The 12,500-nt window shown below is 38.5% G+C and overlaps 1 protein-coding gene across 8 annotated transcripts in view; it reads right to left on the reverse strand.

Moving 5' to 3' along the window:
* The window catches only part of LOC128691404 (homeotic protein ultrabithorax-like), a 1,565,881-nt gene that overhangs the window by 810,227 nt on the left and 743,154 nt on the right, over positions 1–12,500 (reverse strand). The gene's annotated exons all lie outside the window — the stretch shown is intronic.

Raw genomic sequence — 12,500 nt, forward strand, 5'->3', positions numbered from 1 at the left:
ATTCTCCCTCTCTTCTACACACCCTAACCTGAGCCTCACTATCCTCATAAAAGCTCTTTACAGCATTTAGTAACTTACCACCTATTCCATATACTTGCAACATCTGCCACATTGCTCCTCTATCCACTCTATCATATGCCTTTTCTAAATCCATAAATGAAATAAAAACTTCCCTACCTTTATCTAAATACTGTTCACATATATGCTTCAATGTAAACACTTGATCTACACATCCCCTACCCACTCTGAAGCCTCCTTGCTCATCCACAATTCTACATTCTGTCTTACCTCTAATTCTTTCAATTATAACTCTACCGTATACTTTTCCTGGTATACTCAGTAAACTTATTCCTCTATAATTTTTACAATCTCTTTTGTCCCCTTTCCCTTTATATAAAGGGACTATACATGCTCTCCGCCAATCCCAAGGTACCTTCCCCTCTTTCATACATTTATTAAACAAAAGTACCAACCACTCCAACACTATATCCCCCCCTGCTTTTAACATTTCTGTCATGATCCCATCAGTTCCAGCTGCTTTACCCCCTTTCATTCTACGTAATGCCTCACGTACCTCCACCACACCTACATTCTGCTCTTCTTCACTCCTAAAAGATGGTATACCTCCCTGGCCAGTGCATGAAATTACCGCCTCCCTTTCTTCCTCAACATTTAAAAGTTCCTCAAAATATTCTCGCCATCTACCTAATACCTCCCTCTCCCCATCTACTAACTCCCCTACTCTGTTTTTAACGGACAAATCCATACTTTCCCTAGGCTTTCTTAACTTGTTTAACTCCAAATTTTTTTCTTATTTTCATTAAAATTTCTTGACAGTGCCTCTCCCACTCTATCATCTGCTCTCCTTTTGCACTCTCTCACCACTCTCTTCACCTTTCTTTTATATATATATATATATATATATATATATATATATATATATATATATATATATATATATATATATATATATATCGTGCCGAATAGGCAGAACTTGCGATCTTGGCTTAAATAGCAACGTTCATCTTGTCATACAAGACAAGCGAAAATTTGTGTATGCAATAATTTCGCCCAAATCATTCTGAACCTACCTAAAAAAATATATTTCATTGTGCTTGTTTAGTATTAAATTATTGTAAACAAATCTAAAATATATTTAGTTGGGTTAGGCTAAAATAAATTGTTCTTGTTATATTAAGATTAGGTAAGTTTTCTAAGATTCTTTTGGAGCAAAATTAAAAATTTTTACATTAACATTATTGAAAAAATATATCTTAAAACGTATAAGAGAAAATTTTAGAAAGGATTTAATTTTAAATGAGTTCTTGCTAATTGACCAGTTTTACATAGTCGGCACGACATTATATATATATATATATATATATATATATATATATATATATATATATATATATATATATATATATATATATATATATATATATATATATATGACTCATGCTAAATTAAAATGAGGAAAAAATTACTATAAGTGATACTCAGAATGTGGATCACACAATAACCGATAACCAGAACGAGGATCACAGGGAAGAGAGAAATCAAAAGGACAGACGCAGCTCTAGAAAACGCAGAGGCAAAAACTTGAGACAAAACTCTCTCTCCCCTGGTATGATTAATTACCTGGAGGGTAAAAAAAAAACATTATTCACGGCACTAATGTCTATTTGCTCTCCTGCTTCGTACGAGGCTGATTGCCATCTCTTGATCCCTTCTCCCCTCTCTCTCTCTCTATCTGCTTATGGCTCTCCGTCTCTAGGTCTTTCACTGTCTATCTCTGTTTATGGTCGTATGGATGTTGTTGCTTTTGGAATTCATTCATTCATTGTCTGTCTGTCTGCCTCTTTTTCTCTGTCTCTCTCTCTCTCGCTCTCTCTCTCTAATAATTCTGTTAACAATGCTTTTTTTCCGCCACCCCATTTTGACTCAGCTCTGTTCTGTATTTTTTTTTCACCTATCATCTCTATTATGCCCTCTTTCTCTTCCTTCCTTCTTCATTCCCTTCCTCTTATCTCTGTCATTCCTTTCTCCTTCCTATACCCTGTTTCAACACCGACGCCCTGACTTAGCATCCCAAATCTCGATCATTAACTTCCTCCGCCATAAAACTCATCTCAACACCTTCAGACATCTCGCATCACAATCCATCACAAAATTCACACCTTTAATATTCCCCACAAAAAAAAATAAACATTCAAATAAATGTTTTGTCGACTGGAGCAGAAACATTGAATAGCTGTCCATTTTTCTATAACTCGAAATAACAGCCTAAACAGAGTGAAAAATATTGAAAACTAACTCAATTTTTTTAAAGAAATCAGCAATGGGTCCTGAAACTACGTTATTAATCATATGACTTAAAGTGCTGTAAACTTTGTATAAACTACGTATCCCTTGAACATTTTTTTAATCTGCTGAAGAGGGCCGCAGTTTTGGACGGAAAAAATGATACTCTTTGTGCCTTGTCTTTTATTTTCTCCATGCATCTTTCTTTGTATCACGAACATTCATATTTTGCCTTCTTCCCCTACCTTCCAAGTATGTATGAGTTGCAACAGGCTATAAACCATGGCAGACGACGCCCACTGAACAAAAAGATTCAGTGGTTGTTTATCTTGTAGCTACTGGTTCCTAATTCTTCAAGACCCGAATGACTTGAGCTCTTTATGGTAGCTCGCTCTCTACACCTGCTTTAATTTGCCAGGAAATGAAGTCAAGAGTCTTTTCCCATCACCCTAGACGGCGACCAACTCTTGTGGCAGAGTTTAAGACGTAGTAAGCTTCCTTCTCTCCTCTTTCCGCTACCACCACCACCATCACTAGCTCCTCCTCCTCCGTCTAATTTTTCGTCCCTTTTCCCCCCTCAGCATCACTGCCTTTTCTACTTCCACTGCCCGCTGCACCTCCAGTAGTTCCTCCTCCACATCTCAGGACATATAGATATGCTGGTCACGCTATCTTATCTCTTGTGTTACTAAGGGCGAGTCATAAGCGGTACACCTTCTCTCCCTCAGTCTACACCCCCTTACCATCACTCTACTCCCTCTTTTTTTTCTCTCTCTCTCTCTCCTTACACATTCTCTCCCTCACTTTACACACTCTCCATCACTCTACAATCTCTCTCACTCTCTCCCTCACATTTCTCTCTCCCACATTTCTCTAGCTCGCGAGGAAGCTTTGCCAAGATATTCGCTAGATCGTCGGGTGGGGTGACGTAGGGAAGGAGGAAGAGAAGGAGGAGGAGAAAGAGAAGGAGGAGGAGGACGACGAAAAGGATGATAGGTAGAGAGAATGGAGAAAAGGAAGATAAGGAAAATAAAAACGGATGGGATACAGAGAAGGAGTAAGAGACAGGAGGATAAGTAAGAGGAGAATGAACAAGAGGACGAGAAGTAGGATGAGCAGTGAGTCGAGAATTTTTCACATTTTTCTGTTTATCTCATCTTTTGTATCTGCACTCTTTTTCTTTTCTTTCCACTGTCCCTCTCCCCTTATCTTTCTCCCAGTTCTGTGTTGCAGTCATCACTTGACTAGCTAGGGGCTCTTAGCCTATTTGTATGTATTTCTTAGCCTGGACCCACACCCCTAACATAACCGTCTCCGTAAACTATTGCAGTCGTGTGTCGTTTTGCTATGTTCGCTAACCTCCATCAGCTAGTAGAAGCGCACAAGCTACCTAATGTTAACGCTGAGACTGCAGAAATAAGACAACAACAGCAGCAACAACAGCAATAAAACACGCACGGCGGTATCAGTATTTACAGCAGTAGTACCCCCCCTATCAAGAGCCTTACCACCATCTGTACTACCACCATCATCAGCAGCACTAACAGCAACAGCAGCAGCTGCAACAACACTAGCACCACCACCACCACTAACAGCACCAGCAAGAACCTGTTGCGTGCCTCGCCTCTTAGAAACCTCCCCAATCTATATCTAAATTGCGTCCCAGCTCAGCGAGACCCACCAGGGCTAGTGTGAGGTCAGCTGAGAAAGAGAGAGAGAAAGAGAGAGATGCACGTATAATGACAAAGCTGTAGATATAGCTAAATAGATCAACCGCACTATAAATCAGCCCTCCATATCCCTCTCTTGTCTAATGGATATATCATCCTTTCACGTCTATATTAACGCCATTGATTCTACCGTAAAATTCCAACATATAATCATAGTAGAGGTTATAATTCACCAGGCCGCTATTCATCATCGATGAGGCAACTCTTCCTGTTGAACTGCCGCTGTGGTTAGGAATACGAGTGATACTGGCTGCAGTTTGGTGATGTTTGTTGTGGTGGTGACGGCGGTAGTTAGGGTTGTAGTTGTGTTAGTGATGGTGGGGGTTGTTGTTATTGTGGCGTCTGACACCTAGTACAAGCCGATTGTTCGTATAAAGACAATAATTGGACGCTGTAATAATACTTGTGTTGTGTGTCTGGTAGCGTGTCTCTCCCGCTGATAGCACAAGTTCGTGGCCTGGTAGTATTCCTTTGAGGTTAAGCTGAGAGATATTGAGAAAGACCCAGTGTTTGCAATGTGTGTTTTTTTTTTGGCTGATGCAACACAGTCATCGACGGAAACTCGTAATCAAGGTTTCAATGCAGTGTCTTCCTCAGCTGTTAAAGAGCTCTTGATAAGAAAAATCGAAGCTGAGTTTCTTCTCTTTAAACCAAGCTTAATTACCTGTCATTCTATATAAACTGTATGACCCATGAAAGCTTGGTAAATGCTCATCAATATTATAATAATTATACATATTCCTAGTAGGAAAGAATCATAATGCCAAATAATTTAAGCTTACTATAATTCCTGTTATTGCTCAGCGAAAACAAGTCTCCAATTCATGATAAAAACACATTACCTTGGTGATATATTATACTAACTGAAGATTGGCTCACCTTACCGACGTTAAGAAGTATTAAGTTATATTGGACCTCAGGAATATTTGTAGTGTTAGGTTTGGTTGCTATGTTATTGTCATTGTCAATTGAAAACAAATAAACAATAGTAATTCATGGATTAATTCGCGTTAAAATTAACATGATTATTTTGAATAAAATTTTAGCGAGGGAGAAAATTGTATTAAGGTAATGATGTTTATATAAGGATGAATACGAGAAGTAACACTTGTGAGTAAAGTCCCTAACTCACTGTGTGATTCACCTGGTGATGCCATTTCTTTGTTTACTTCTATTTTCTCTTGTTGAACTTGTCCTGGGTCAGTCTTCACGTCACCCCTCCAATGCAAAACTAAAAAAAATGCATGAAAATTTATCCTTTATGGATACAGTATATCTATTCCTTATGGCATTGTTTTCAATATTTTATCTGTTGCTTATGGAGCTATTTTTAGCATTTCATCTTTTGGTTCTTCCTTTATTTAGGAACTTGATCTGTTATCTGCGTCTCATTATTTTTTGGTGAGGGTCACCCAAAACGAGAAAGATTAAGAAGGATATGTTACAGCAGTATAAACTACTGTTATGGAAGGGATAACTTAAATCTTGCGAACTGATAAACTATCAATTAGCTGTGTTTGTGCCATAATCTTCCCGATTATCAACATGAAAAGTGAGGCAAGATGAAATTATTCCTACACTTCCAGTTACTAAGAGTGTTTCTGGGTTCAGTTAGAATGTGACAGGTAAAAACATTCATTCAGCTTATAGGAAATCATATGCTTAATCGATCTAGTTCAATATGAATGCCTATGAAGCTGACACTTATGTTCAGGTCTCTCTTGTCGATTGTGAGATATGTTTAAAAATATACCAGAAGAATGAACGACATCTTTCACAGTGGTTCATGCGAGTAGAAGACCCAGAGCTGTACCCATACACCAAAAGGGTTCTAAGAGAACGAAATATTTCCTACAACAGCCATCACCAAGCGCAGCTGATATGATTCAGGCTCATCCCATACCTATACAGGCTCCTGGTACATCTATCCTCATAACCTTCAAGCCAATATAGTGTAAGAAAAACCAATAGAAGTTGTAATGAACAGCTGTGAATAATTTCGAGTGAACAGGGTTTCGTCCACGGTTCGAGCTCCAGTCCATTCTTCCATATTTTCTTAGATAAACGTTCATTACAAGATATAGACTATATGGGCTTGAGAGGCATGATAGCAGATGTACTAGAGAGGCTTCCGGGGGAGTGGGATAAAACAGTAGCGTCACGGATAGACCTGCTAATGTGTGTGTGTGTGTGTGTGTGTGTACTCAAATAACTGTACTCACCTAATTGTGGTTGCAGGGGTCGAGACTCAGCTCCTGGCCCCGCCTCTTCACTGATCGCTACTAGGTCCTCTTTCTCTCTGCTTCCTGAGCTTTGTCATACCTCGTCTTAAAGCCATGTATGGTTCCTGCGTCCACTACATCACTTGCTAGGCTATTCCACTTCGTGTGTGTGTGTGTGTGTGTGTGTGTGTGTGTGTGTGTGTGTGTGTGTGTGTGTGTGTGTGTGTGTGTGTGTGTGTGTGTGTGTGTGTGTGTGTGTGTGTGTGTGTGTGTGTGTGTGTGTGTGTGTGTGTGTGTGTGTGTGTGTGTGTGTGTGTGTGTGTGTGCGTGTATGTGTGTACCGATGGTACCGATAATCCCAGGGACGAAATAAGGATGATAAGTGCACATATACATATTGGAATATGCATGTATCTTTATACATCAATTTAAATATTTGAATATACAACCCAATTACTTCGCCTCTTTAATCACGGCACAAGTAAATAGCTGACCAGCAAGCCTAAAATGAGAAAAAGAATGATAAATGGCTTAATTCATTACCACAACCACAATTACAGAGTGATGTATGACAAAGCCATGACACAAGATGACGTATGGGGGTGTTAGGGCTGAATGGGGTATAAGGAGGACAGAGAGTGGGGGATGGATGGGGGGTGGAGTGTGAGAAAGAGGGTTGGGAAGAAGAGGGTGGGAGTATGAAGATGGGTGGAGCTGAGAAAGACTGTGTTAAGTCTACCACCCTTCTTGAATATTTCTGAAAGGGGCAGCTTTCATGTTTTTAATTTCCGATATACTATAGTTTATCCCGTGTATGGACAGTTTAATCATTAAGTAATTGCAGTAATAGCATCACACACACACACTATAACATATTTTTTTACTCACCGTCCGTCTCCCACCGAGGAAAGGTGACTCGAACAAGAGGAAACACATTCACTGTCACTAATTTAATCACTGTCTCGCCCGAGGCATCCTGACATCACAGTTCAGATGACCTCTTAACTGCAACATCCCCACCCATCCTTAACAGTGCAAGCAGTGTACTTCTCACCTCCGGGATTTAAGTCCAGCTAATCGATTTCCCTGAATCCCTTCTTAAATGCTAATCTGCTCACACTTAAAAATCACTCACACAAGTCTGTTGGATGTCCAAGCCCCAAGCATCCAAACCTCCTTACCCCCCCCCCTCCCACCATTCCTTCCTGGAAGGATCTCTCCATCCCTCCCTCCCCCCAACCCAGATTTATATGCCCTCCTAGTCATCGTAATAATATTCTGAACTATTTTGTTGTACTCAGGCAAGATATATACACAACGATGTGTATACTTATCACTAATATATATATATATATATATATATATATATATATATATATATATATATATATATATATATATATATATATATATATATATATATAAAATTATTTTAATCCCTATTTTAAGTATTAATGACCTTTATGTGGTCGATATGTTTCAAATCACAATAAAAAAAATCATCCAAAATAAGACTGAAAATGTTTTATATTTTAATCAAAGGTTTTGAAAGTTTAGAGATATAGTATCATGTTACTGAATTTATATAATTTTAGTTAGACGAGTTCGTATATTTTAACTAATATTATTTTTTAGTGACAGATTCTGATTGTATTATTATTTATGGACTTCTGATGATGGATAAAGTAACAACCGAAATGCACTGTATTTAATACGTTAATGTCATGTGAGAGTGTTCTTAGCCCTGTTTTTTTCTAGAAAAACTTTCATTTTTCTCTCGTTGAACCCTTCCAATTCTGGTGTTTTTTCGAACCCGTAAGGTTCATAGGGAGCCGATGGAAGGGGAAGTATTCAGATTTGATCAAATAGGAGGGTAGCTCCAATTCCTTGGTCTCTGCAACCTTCAACATCAAGGTATAAAAACCTCCCTCCCCCCGCCCTCCGGAAGGGGCTGGCGTCATGTAGGGGGTAGCTAGCTGGCGACCTGTGACTCAATACAGCACGATGGTATCAGGAGAGACATTACTCACCAGAGACAGTGGTGTGGAGCTCAGATAACCTACGCCTCGTATAATGAGAAGCTTAAGGACTTCATCAGCCCACTGGGCGACCAATTACAGAGAGGAGAGGTCCGCTGGAAGGGCACATTGGTGATGCTACGTGTCATATGGCTGAGTTATAGCGGGCTAGCTCCATTAGTAGCTTAAGTTGCGTTCACATTGCTAATTGCTTTGGAATAATTTGTCTGAGGTTACTCTTGTTGTGCTTTCTTGGTAAGAGAAAAACTGTGTTCGGAGATTCTATTTACTATTGTATCTACTATTGTCCAATACTTAAAGAATTCTAGCAGGTACTGGAGTTTCTTACATACGAAGGAATTTTTTTTACACAGGATATGACATTCTAGCAGGATTAGAGTTTTTACTCACACACTAGATTTGGCCTATAACTTTGGCTAATACAAAGATACCTATTTTTACTGCTTGGTGGGCTGGGGTAGCAGAGGTGTAAGGAAACTGGCCCATCAGTTTATCCACGACAGGAAATCGAACTCGGGACCATGCGATTATGAGACGAATAGTCTCACCAGTAAGCTATGCTGCACACTCATTTCTATTCACAAAAACCTTTCAGTGCTAGGGATGTACATTGCTGCATGATCCATCAAAAGAACTTACCCTCGACTTCTTAAATAACATCACAAAAAAAAATTGTCTATCAAAACAAAGATCAATAAATGACGAAAGTGAATTTTGGAGAGGAAAATATTTGAAAACAAATGCCACCTTTATTTCTGTGTGTGGCATATATCAAAGATTTCTCAAGGGACGCATGGGAAAAAAAGGGAAGAGTGGTCAAGCAAAAGCAAAAACATGAGGGTCCCCAGGACAGTTCTAGAAGTCGTACCTACTTATATTATATATATATATATATATATATATATATATATATATATATATATATATATATATATATATATATATATATATATATATATATATATTTTTTTTTTTTTTTCAACAAGTCGGCCTTCTCCCACCGAGGCAGGGTGACCCAAAACAGAAAGAAAATCCCCAAAAAGAAAATACTTTCATCATCATTCAACACTTTCACCACACTCACACATCATCACTGCTTTTGCAGAGGTGCTCAGAATACAACAGTTCAGAATCATATACGTATAAAGATACACAACATATCCCTCCAAACTGCCAATATCCCAAACCCCTCCTTAATTAAGGGGAGGTTGGGGTTAGGGTGTGATTGTGAAAGTTAAGGGTAAGAAGGTGACAGGTGGAAGATAAGAGTAAGTGAATTGTTTATGAAAGTATGAATATAGGGATATCTATCTATCTATCTATCTATATATATATATATATATATATATATATATATATATATATATATATATGTGTGTGTGTGTGTGTGTGTGTGTGTGTGTGTGTGTGTGTGTGTGTGTGTGTGGTGTAAATATTATGCAGAAAATTCTGAGTGTGTAAATTAGGAGAAGGTGTGGAGTTAATAAAAGCATTAATCAGAGGGCAGAAGAGGGGTTGTTGAGGTGGTTTGGTCATTTAGAGAGAATGGATCAAAGTAGAATGACATGGAAAGCACATAAATCTATAGGGGAAGGAAGGAGGGGTAGGGGTCGTCCTCGAAAAGGTTGGAAAGAGGGGGTAAAGGAGGTTTTGTGGGCAAGGGGCTTGGACTTCCAGCAATCGTGCATGAGCGTGTTAGATAGGAGTGAATGGAGACGAATGATACTTGGGACCTGACGATCTGTTGGAGTGTGAGCAGGGTAATATTTAGTGAAGGGATTCAGGGAAACCGGTTATTTTCATATAGTCGGACTTGAGTCCTGGAAATGGGAAGTACAATGCCTGCACTTTAACCCAACCACTCACTACCCTTTCCTGAGCACTACCACCCACAAACCTCTAACAGATCTCTCTCACCCCCGTACTCACAAACCTCTTAGCAGCTACTCGCTATATTTCTTCCCATCAATCAAACCCCTCTCATTACCATCTAGTATCACCAAACGTCCTTTACTTAACCTCATGTAACCCTAAACAACCCTGAGCATAACTTCTTCCCTGACTCTTTCGTTACCAAAGGAAAACGTATTTCACACTTTGATGGCGTTAGTTTCTCTACAAGACCACATGCAGTTACCCGGGCGCTTATTTGATTCGTGTTAATTTATCCGGACTTACATTGTATCCATGTGAGTTATTTAACCACGTGCCTATTTGATCCGTATCACTTATCCAGGTCCCTATTTGACACATTTTCTTTTATCCAAGAGCTTATTTAATCCGTAGTCATTTACCCTCCGAGACGACGTGCCACCCCACTAAGAAGAAAAAAAACAACTCTGATAATATATGTCAAATTAATGACGACGAACCAAAAGATGAAGACATAAAAAACTTAATTGCTATTCTTGTGTGCAGATCGACTAATTGTAAGAGGAGGCCATTTGTTTTGTCAGAGGAACTGTGTCCTCGTTTCTCTCCTTCCTGCCCCGGGAAGACATTACGATGATTCATATGTTATGGGGAAAAAATGAGTAATTTCCATGTTGTATATGTGAAGAAAATGTATAGAGTAGAGAAAGAAGTTGTTTTGCATGTATAATGAAACCAAGATCTCTGACGCTAATCATTTTTTTCAATCTTGAACTGGAGAAAGAGAGAGAAAGAGAAAGGGGGGGGGAGGGGAAGGAAAAAAACATGAATTTGTATACAAGTTAGCGTGATTGTGACGTTTCATTTTGGAATTGCTAATGTTGGGAATAATTTATTTTCCCGAAAAATAAATGAATTCTACTGAGAAGTAACATGGCTGACAAAATATTTTTAATTCGAGAGACAGATACGAGCCTTAGATGTGTAAAATAACGTTAAGAGAACAAATAATAGGCAATAGTGAAAAAAAAGGTAAGTGAAACCTGAGGAAAACCGAGAATGAATAAAAGAGGAGCAGAGAATAGAACAGAACAGGTGAGAGTGAATAATAGATGGTGATAAGACCGAAATAGAATGAGAGTAAAGCCATCTCCTTCCAGACAACTTGATGAGGGAGAAAATAATGACAATTGTTTCTCGCCTTCTTCTCGTCCTCCTCCTCCTCCCACTTCCTCGTCTGGCCAACAAACCCACTACAGTTTTTACACGTGAAAGTAAATCCCCGAAGAATCAAAAACATCCACCTTAAATGAACATGGAGTGCATATGTTTGTTGAGAAGCGACTTTCACATTTACACAGAGAATTTCTTCATTATCAAGACTGTGAGTTACAATACCTTACTAGGAGTAACTGATGACCTATGAATTGGAAATCAAAACTGGATGATGTTTATGTCCACGAATGACCTGACCGGGTCAGGTCATTCGTGGGTTTCATGCGATTTTTTTCATTTTGACTAAATAAGATAACTCATGTTTGAGACAGCGTACCAACTAAATGTACACGTACTTAAACTCTCCATCTACAGTGTAAACACTGAATCAGTTAAATATAAGATGCTGAATTTTGCTGAAGTAACAGTAGCTAGTGAACCTGCGTACGAGTGTCCAAGAATGTAATGTTCCTATTTTTCGTTGGAATTTTATTAACTAAAAATCACTTCTGCATCAACATTTCACAAATAAAATAAAATTAGGGGGATTCGATTTCATGGACATAAGTTTTAGGAATATGAATAAATGGTTTAGAAAGCTGACAAGTTTTAGGGAAATTTACCTCCTCGAGTTTTAAACTGTAGGCTCCTGTTAACACAAAATTATATTTGTTTTTTCACCAACTATTATCGTTCAAGATTTCAATCCTAGGAGCACAGTTATTGTTAGTTTGTATTTCAGTAACTAACAGAAAATATTATTCACATTCATGACGTAAGGACAGTGTTGGACCTTGAAGTTCTACGTACCTACAAAGACGTTCTAAATCTTAGTCTTGCTTTCGAACCTGTTTGGCCACTCGGCAATCAAGTGTTGTTTCTTCTAATGAACACCATGCACACTAGTATAAAATTGAATTTCAGACATTGAAATTCACTAGCACCACACTTTGTCTAGAAGATTTTTATAAGTCCTGAAACAGTGAAAATTTTATAAACAGACTTTACTGCAGCCAAGGAATGAATGATACAGTGTGAGAAACCTTTGCTACCCGTGAATGTTTATGGAACCACACACTAGAAAATTCTTGTTTAAGTCATGGAGTTAAGTTTAGGTT

This window comes from Cherax quadricarinatus, chromosome 36 (assembly GCF_038502225.1).
Source record: "Cherax quadricarinatus isolate ZL_2023a chromosome 36, ASM3850222v1, whole genome shotgun sequence".
NCBI classification, from domain to species: domain Eukaryota; kingdom Metazoa; phylum Arthropoda; class Malacostraca; order Decapoda; family Parastacidae; genus Cherax; species Cherax quadricarinatus.